The sequence below is a fragment of the Octopus sinensis genome, linkage group LG3 (genome assembly GCF_006345805.1).
Source record: "Octopus sinensis linkage group LG3, ASM634580v1, whole genome shotgun sequence".
NCBI classification, from domain to species: domain Eukaryota; kingdom Metazoa; phylum Mollusca; class Cephalopoda; order Octopoda; family Octopodidae; genus Octopus; species Octopus sinensis.
The window spans coordinates 116,424,230-116,434,699 of record NC_042999.1 but is presented as its reverse complement, the minus strand read 5'-3'; positions in this window follow the sequence as shown (position 1 = coordinate 116,434,699).

The following is a 10,470-nucleotide window of genomic DNA, read 5'->3' as shown; positions in this document are numbered from 1 at the left end:
AAAAACAAAGTGTTAAAAACAGAGCAGTGAAATATTACATTCACAATCCTTTAATGCTTTTTTTTTTCTTTCGGATATCTAAAGCTTTTCCGTATGAAGCGAAACAAAAAAAAAAAAAAAACATAAGAGAACATTATTATTAAAATTGCTTTATACGTCTACAATTCTTTTACTTGTTTCAGTCATTTGACTGCAGCCATACTGGAGCACCGCATTTAGTCGAACAAATCGACCCCAAGACTTATTCTTTGTAAGCCTAGTACTTATTCTATCGGTCTCTACTGCCAAACTGCTAAGTTACGTGGACGTAAACACACCAAAAAGCGACAGTGGCGGGGACAAACACAGACACAAATACACACACACACACACATATGTACGCCAGGCTTTTTTCAGTTTCCGTCTACCAAATCCACTCACAAGGGTTTGGTTGGCCCGAGGCTATAGTAGGAGACACTTGCGCAAGGTGCCACGCAGTGGGACTGAACCCGGAACCATGTGTTTGGGAAGCAAGCTTCTTACCATACAGCCACGCCTGCAATACACAAAATATTTTAATTATTTTTTAAATACAATTCCTGATAATATTTAATTATTAGGAATTTTTTAATCATTGAATGGCTTTGAGGGCCCACCCGAGGAAAGTAGAAACCAAAGAGGTCCATAGGTTAATTGGTTGGGAACCACTGCTTTAGAGACCCACAGAACAAAAGTACCAGTATTATAGGGTGGGGGTCGATGCTTTCGACTACCACTCTCCTCTCACAACTTCTGGTCTTGTACCTAAATCAAAAACAACTATCACAACCTGTCCACACCTCTTGCTAAAAGCTACTACACTCTACCTTTCCTTCTCCGAACTACTTGTGTCATTACAATTCTGACCACTCCTAGGTTCTTGGCTTTCTGTTTTTTGTTTGTCTTTTCATATCCAAGCAATTCTTTATTTCTGACAGCTTGCTCATTGTCCTACCCCACCACTATCACCATACACATACACACACACACAAACACACACACACACACACACCACACACACACACACACACACACACACACACACACACACACACACACTCACCTGGTTTTAGTGTGCGTCTGTATTAATGTCTATAGCTACTTTTGTCCTCTTTTTCACCTATTACTTATCTCGACCGACTTTTCTCTCACCACCACTCATATATCAACTAACCTTGTTCTTGATAGAGATCTTAGCTCATATCTTGCCACAAATCTTGGTCACCACTCACACCACACCAAACCACAGCACACGACTTCTCCGGGCGTGTTTGTGTGGTAAGAACAGTTCTGTATCTATAGGTATACTGAATATCGAATCTTACACTAACCACCTTTTTTTCCTCTCAGGGACCCTAAATTCATTGATATTAATATTGATGTCTTCATAATTTATTCCATTTCCAAATAAAACCAATGATTTTCTTTTAAGATTTCTTCTTTAGAAAAATAGAATAACACGAACCTTTTGGCGGAAAATTTGCATAGTGTGTGTAAGCGCTTTCGTTGTCATTTATTTGAAGCACACCTTCCAAAAGATTGGTAATGTTTTTCTTAGATAGTAATTATATTTCATTTTAGGAAAATCTCTTTTCATATATATATATATATACACACACATTGTGTGTGTGTGCGTATGTATGTATGTATGTGTTTGTGCATGTGCCTGCTAAAAGCGAGAGAGGGAAGGAGAGGGAGAAACTGGCCAATAGAGAGTTTGCAACATACTCAGACAACAGCATTGTGCGAAATATAATTAGACATTGTATATCGGTTGACTGTTTACATGTTAGCATGACCAGGGATCACCTGCAGTTAGACAACAACAAATCACGCAGAGATACACCCAAAACATACGCCTCCGCATATATATATAGGTAATTCTATACAGATTCTATGAATTCGTACACAAATACAATTATGCATATATAGGTACCTATACATATCTACATCCATATCTTTATGTGAAATCTCACAGGAGTAGGAGTGGCTGTGTGGTAATTAGCTTGCTTACGGACAACATGGTTTCGGGTTCAGTCCCACTGTGTGGCACCTTGGGCAAGTGTATTCTACTATAGCCTCGGGCTGACCAAAGCCTTGTAAGTGGATTTGGTAGACGAAAACTGAAAGAAACCCGTCGTATATATTTATAAATATATATGTGTGTGTGTGTGTGTGTGTGTGTGTGTGTGTGTGTGCGTGTGTGTGTTGTGTGTGTATGTGTGTGTATGTTGTGTGTCTATGTATGTCCGCCCCCAACGTCACTTGACAACCGATGCTGGTGTGTTTACGTACTCGTAACACAGCGGTTCGGCAAAAGAGATTGATGGAATAAGTACTAGGCTTACAAAGAATAAGTTCTGGGGTCGATTTGCTCGACTAAAGGCGATGCTCCAGCATGGCCACAGTCAAATGACTGAAACAAGTAAAAGAGTCCGCGTATAAGCAAATATGCAGTACACACACGCACGCACACACACACACATATACAAGCAAAAACATAGACAGACACAGACATCCATGCTAGCCCATATGCATGCACTCACATTATACTCTCACATGTGTTTGTATCTATGTGTGTGTGTGTGAACCCAGAAGAATAGTATCATGGATTTTAAAGTCTGTGGACTTCAAACATGCCGATACTACGCTGGACTCTCGTTTCCATAGCCAACGAGAGGAATATTGTGTTTATATTCTCTTCGTACTTTTCTGATAATCATACTCTATTTCAAATTTTCATTTTATACATACATACATACATACATACATACATACATACATACATACATACATACACACACACCACACACACACACACACACACACACACACACACACACACACATATATATATATTCGGTGTCCAGGTAAATAATAATCGGGTTGCTCAAAATTAACTCTTACAAATTTAACCAGATCATTGCTACAAAGTACCTTGAAGATCTTCGTATACAAAACGAAAAGAACATAATTTATTTAACATATTTTATCAACTGAGAAATATATATATATATATGTATGTATGTATGTATATGTATGTATGTAAGTATGTATGATATGTATGTATATATATGTATGTATGTAAGTATGTATATATGTATGTATGTATTGGCGCAATTATGAAGGAGTGATCACTCACAAAACACACCACGCACGCGTCTGCAAACGCACACGTACACACGCATACAAACACACACACACACGTCTATATACATACATATATATATCTATCTGTCTGTCTGTTTGTCTGTTTGTCAGTTTGTTCATCGATATGTGCCAGATAGATAGATAGATAGATAGATAAATAGATAGATAGATAGATAGATAGATAGATAGATAGATAGATAGATAGATAGATAGATAGATAGATAGATCCGTGTGTGTGTGTGTGTGTGTGTATACTCTTTTACTCTTTTACTTGTTTCAGACATTTGACTGCGGCCATGCTGGAGCACCGCCTTTAATCGAGCAACTCGACCCCGGGACTTATTCTTTTGTAAGCCCAGTACTATTCTACTCGGTCTCTTTTGCCGAACCGCTAAGTAACGGGGACATAAACACACCAGCATCGGTTTGTCAAGCAATGCTGGGGGACAAACACACCACGCATATTATATATAACGACGGGCTTCTTTCAGTTTCCGTCTACCAAATCCACTCACAGTGCTTCGGTCGGCCCGAGGCTATAGTAGAAGACACTTGCCCAAGGTGCCACGCAGTAGGACCTAACCCGAACCATGTGGTTGGAAACAAGCTACTACCACACGGCCACTCCTATATATATATATATATATATATATATTATATATAATATATATATATATATATATATATATATATATTTTGTATGCGTGTACAAGTGTGAATATGTACATTCATACAAATCCACACACACAAACTCACACACACACACACTCATGCATACATACGAACGTCTACAAGCATTATATAAATACTGAGTATAATACGGAGACATATACACATTTACACACCCACACGCAATGTCTTTAGTTACACCACCGAGCAGTTGTAGGAAATTTCGGTCAAAAGAAGCAGCTTTGTAGTCCGCTCGCTAGTTGCCATAGTTACCTAGTACACAAACATATCAAAACAAATCTCGGCTGGGTTGCATGTGTTATCCGTCAGCAGAGTGTTGTGTTTATTCGTAGTTTATGACTACGAATATACTACCACATTATACTTCCACATCCGCCCCGCTTTAAAATCACTCTGGTGGTTTTAGCTTACTTTCATCTAGGGTATGTGTACGTGCGCTCCTACATATGTATGTATGTATGTATGTATGTATGTATGTATGTATGTATGTATGTATGTATGTATGTATGTATGTATGTATGTATGTATGTATGTATGTATGTATGTACATGTGTACGTGCAGGCGTGTATGTGTGTATGTATACAAAAATACGCCCGCAAATACGCAAATATACAATTAATTGCTATTGGCTATATACATATACATATGTAAAACTTAAAACTTTGATATACTTAGATGGATCTCACCGAGTAGGGCCCAGAACATAATTTAATGAAGCGGGTTTTTAAGTCATATTATGGTCCACTTTATATATATTATATATATATATAATATATATATATATATAATATATATATAATATATATATAGGGAGAGCTTACGAAAAAAAAACACGAATACTAATACAAACAGATGTACGGGACGGGACGCTAGTCCAGTACAGCGTTACTCATTTTTGCCAGCTGAGTGGACTGGAGCAACGTGAAATGAAGTGTTTTGCTCAAGAACACAACGCGTCGCCGGTCCAGGAATCGACACCACAATCTTTCGATCATGATGATGACAGCCTAGCCCTAAGCCACGCGCCTCCACAGTTCATATATATATATATATATATATATATATATATATATTTAGTGAAGGGAAGAAATGGAGCCGAACGAATCTGACGTCAGCGCATATTGAGAGACAGTTTTGTGCCATTTTTACTATGGGCTCCTAGGGAGCGTTTTGTTCGAAAAGCTTGCTGCGCATTTGTTTTGAGATTTTAAATTCCTGGATTTTCCTGAAGAGAAAGCTGCAGAATGGTCTCCTTATTCAATCCGAATTTGGGAATTTGCAGCCTTTGAAACATTGTAGAAAATAATAAAAAGGAATTTTGTAGAATCTTCGTTCAGCTCCATTTCTTCCCTTCACTAAATATATAAAACTTCAATTATCCGCGCTAAAGCACGGGGGCGAACCCCATGGTCGTACCTCAACCGTGTCTTTTCTGGTGTGATTTTTGCTACACACAGGTATCGGTTAAATTTTGAATAATCCGTAACAAGATAATTCATTATCCATTTCATTAAATATATATATATATATAATATATATATATATATATTTGTGTGTGTGTGTGTGTGTGTGTGTATATGTGGTGTGTGTGTGTGTGTGTGTGTGTTGTGTGTGTATCGTTGATGTCATCAAACACAGCAACATAAGGGCTTTTGCATATGACTAAGATTCTGAAGCTCGTCAATAGAGTAGGAGACCGGACATATCTCCAATTGGATTTTTTTCTCTTATCTTATGGGCGAAAATGGATACTATGCAGCTAAAAAAAGAATAGACCACTTCGGAAAAGAGGTACTTAAGATTGTACAAGATTCCTTCTAGCGAAATCTTTGTGGCATTAAACTCCACGAGAGATTTTACACTAGTTGTCGATAACAACTGAAGCTGAAGTGCCTACATGAACAGCAAAGCTGACATGGCCTAAGCAGTTTCTAGCCTAAGGATAGTCCTAATATCATCATTCTCTTCACTACCTTCTCCCATCTTCACCTTGAATGCTGTTGCCGCTACGGTTTCCCCACACGAAATAAGGTATTATAAAAATTAAAGCATCCTAAAGGTCAATCACGTAAAAAAAAAAATGATGAGAAAAAATGACATGACAATATCTATTATTGATATCTGCTCGACAAGCTCAAATGCTATTCCCCACCCCCACCAACGCCGTTGCAAGTGCTATATCATTCTTATGACATGAAAATAGTCCATCAACATTGCTCAAATGATGTTGGAATCAACTTCAAAATTCCCCCAAGGCTTGGTCCCCGTGCCATCCGCCCTTTCAGAAAATCTCGCTCGCTCACGGCACATTCCAATACTAAGGCAGAACTATTTTACGTCAACTGGACTTGCTCTCTTTAACGTCATTCCAAGACAAAATGACACCCATAACATTCAAACGGTTCCTGGTCGAATTACTCAACATATTCCGCAAAAAAACCACCCATACCCGGATATATCTCTTTACTCTAACGGGATAGGTACCCAAAGTATGGCTGTGAAATGAAACATGGTTGAATATCTTTTCCAGGTGGTGCTTTTAAGTTATTCATGCTGTCGGTCAATTCTGGCCGAAACTTATCTAAGTGTGAGTGTGTGTAAATTAACTAGATAAAAATGAAGTGAAATTATAGATGTTTATTTCATTAGTTTACAGCTGTTTCATAATCATGTTACATATACCATTCACTGTACATCACCATTCATACGTATATAAAATATACATACAAATGTGTGTGTGTGTGTGTGTGTGTGTGTGTGTGTGTGTGTGTGTGTATTTACACCCATCTATATTCTCTTCATTATTAGCATATGCTTTATTCATTTAAAAACTTCAGTAAACAAATCGTTATGGTAAACCACGTTTTTTAATTTTATATATTTTTTTCTGATCTTTTTTTATTTCATTGTATTCATTTACTATTTCTTTCTCTGAATTTGAATTCATCTTCGATCATTGCTTCCTTAAGGCAGGACATCTCTGATAACCTGCCGAATACGTTGATTGTCTGCGATACATAATGAGAGAGCTTACTATCTGCCGTAGAGTTGATGTTTTAACCTACCATGAAAATTAGCCTGTCTGTTAAATTACAACACATTTATATATATATATATATATATATATATATATATATATATATTATACACATGCATTTATACATATATGTATACATATATGTATATATATAAATGTATACATACTTACATACATACATACGTACATATGTACGTACATACATGCATGCATACATACATACATACATACATACATACATGCATACATGCATACATGCATACATACATACATACATACATACATACATACATACATACATACATACATACATACATACATACATAGAAGGGACAAACAAGGACAGACACATGGATTAAGTCGATTACATCGATCCCAGTACGTAACTGGTACTTGTTTAATCGACCCCGAAAGGATGAAAGGCAAAGTCAACCTCGGCGGAATTTGCACTCGGAACATGGCAACAGAAGAAATACATATTTCTTTACTACCCACAAGGGACTTAACACAGAGGGGACAAACGAGAACTGACAACCGGATTAAGTTGATTATATCGACCGCAGTACGTAACTGGTACTTATTTAATCGACCCTGAAAGGATGAAAGGCAAAGTCGCCCTCGGCGGAATTTGAACTCAGAACGTAGCAGCAGACGAGATACCTATTCCTTTATTACCCACAGGGGCTAAACATAGAGGGGACAAACATGGACAGACATAGGTATTAAGTCGATTATATCGACCCCAGTGCTTAACTGGTACTTAATTTATCGACCCCGAAAGGATGAAAGGTAAAGGCGACCTCGGCGGAATTTGAACTCACAACGTAACGGCAGACGAGATACCACTAAGCATTTCGCCCGGCATGCAAACGAGTCTGCCAGCTCGCTGCCTACTATCTGCCGTAGAGTTGATGTTTTAACCTACCATGAGAATTAGCCTGTATTCTGTAATATTATAATACATTTAATATATATATATATATATATATAATAATATATATGAATAAATGAAAGAATGGAGTCGAACGAAGATGTTAACAAAATTCCTTTACTCTCGACACATGTTTCGAAGACAGCATGTTTTCGTTCCAAAGGTATAAAGGGTGCATTATGCAATCTTCTCATCAGGAAAGAAAGGGAGCCTCTCGACAACAAGACAAACAAAAAATTTCGATGATGCCTACATGGTAAACAAAGCCGATAATGAGTTTTTTTTTAAAAACCGTTAGAAGACATTGACGTCAAAAATAGATAGTAGAAGAGAAGGGATAAGTAATAATAGGTAGGGAACAAGTGGAGAGGGAAGGGTACGTTGATTGAAAGAATGTTCGAAGGCTTAGGAAAACGAATTTCTCTATAGAAGTGGGGTGGACGTAAAAGCTAATTGTTCAAACCACAGTGACTATCGTTATCATTTATATGAGTAGAAAGTGTGTTTCTGCCAGTGTTTACATTGTATGATTTTTCTATGAGGGGTTACTAGGGGAACCTTAGAGAAAAGAATATGGAAGAGTTCAGAGTTACAAATGTTACAAAATCTCCTGTCCTTATCAAAAGGAAAGGATACAGACAGTATGAACCAATCTGACTTAAAAATTATATGTTGTCTTTAAGACGCCAAACTAATTTACTTAGCCCTGTACCATGTCGTTTTTTACACATCCTGAACGTTGAATAGTGGTTTGAAATTCTCTTGGATAACTGGGAAGTGGACGCTCCTATTATAGAGAAGACATCGGTACCGGAAGAAATTCTACACTGGTAAATAGAATTCTTAATCTTAGAATTACTAGACAAAAATTTAATTCTGTTGGGGTGTCGTCCGAGATCGAAACGAAGTTTTTATTGTTATGATTGTTGTTTACTATATGTTAGGCGCTAACAACTACACTATTTCTATTATTATAGTAATTAATGGTATTACAACCAGTAATATCACGACAATAATACCGTTATTGTTGTTACCATCAACACTACATTGTTATATACACGACTATTATTAATATTATCATGTTAACACTTTCGTGCTACTAATGCTGTTACTATTAATTATATTCATATTATTATGATTTTGTATATGGGTTGGAATTATATCCACACATACATAACATACATACATACATATATATATAGATATATATATATTCTATATATGCGTGGAGGCGCAATGGCCCAGTGATTAGGGCAGCGGACTCGTGGTTGTAGGATCGCGGTTTCGATTCCCAAACCGGGCGTTGAGAGTGTTTATTGAGCAAAATCACCTAAAGCTCCACGAGGCTCCGGAAGGGGGTGGTGGCGGTCCCTGCTGTACTCTTTCGCCGCAACTTTTTCTCTTTCATCTGTTGGCCTACTCGCTTAGCCAGCGGGGTGGCGTCATTTGAAGGCTAAAACAATGTGTAGCAACATCTCATAGCCTGGTCGGTTACGGTGATCACGGTGATATATTTACTATTTTACTATCTTATTTGTTTCAGTCATTTGACTGCGGCCATGCTTGAGCACCGCCTTTAGTCGAGCAAATCGACCCCAGCACTTATTCATTGTAAGCCTAGTACTTATTCTATTCGGGCTCCTTTTACCGAACCGCTAAGTTACGGAGAGGTAAACACATCAGCATCGGTTGTCAAGCGATGTTGGGGTGACAAACACAGACACACAAACATATACACACACATACAAATATATATATATACATATATACGACGGGCTTCTTTCAGTTTCCGTCTACCAAATCCACTCACAAGGCTTTGGTCGGCCCGAGGCTATAGTAGAAGACACTTGCTCAAGGTGCCACGCAGTGGGACTGAACCCGGAACCATGTGGTTCGTAAGCAAGCTACTTACCACACAGCCACTCCAAATATTATTTATATTATTATATGACTGAACGCCACGCATACTCTTCCAAATAAGTTTTATCTTAATTCTGATGAGCACTCTATACGATCTTTTTACTCTTTCGTTTTTCTCGCTTTCTCTCTATTATTCTTTTACATCCTCTTCTCCCACTATTCTATCCTATTATTCTGTCACTCTCTCCCTCATTCCTCCCTCCTTGCTCACGTGGCATCGGTCATCTTTGTTTCTTCTCCTAACTTGTGTTTCTTTCTTTCTCACCTTGTAATTGGAACAAGGAAGATGTGTTCTTGTCTGTCCATTGCCAAGCTTGATTTACGCGTTCGCCACCACAACCTACTTTAGGCTTAGCATTCCTTACTGTTTGTTTTCACTGTCCTGTTTGTGTTACCAATTTTGACCTTCAGCAAAATCTCAAATTTTATTTAATTTGCTTCGCGGGAGCTTTTTGTTAAATGCTCGAAATACGAGAGTAGAAAAAACAGCCAACAACTGATGAAGGGACGTTTTTTATGTTGTTTGTCTTGTTTTCCATTTGTGTCTTTCGTTGTTCGAAAAAAATAGTTCATATTCCATGTACTCATACTTCGTATTTCTGTTGTATGCGTGTTTCGTGACGTCCTGTGCCGACATATACATATACATATATATAGATACGTATAAAGTAAGTATGTACATATACGTATGTATATATGTATATAATTATATATATATATATT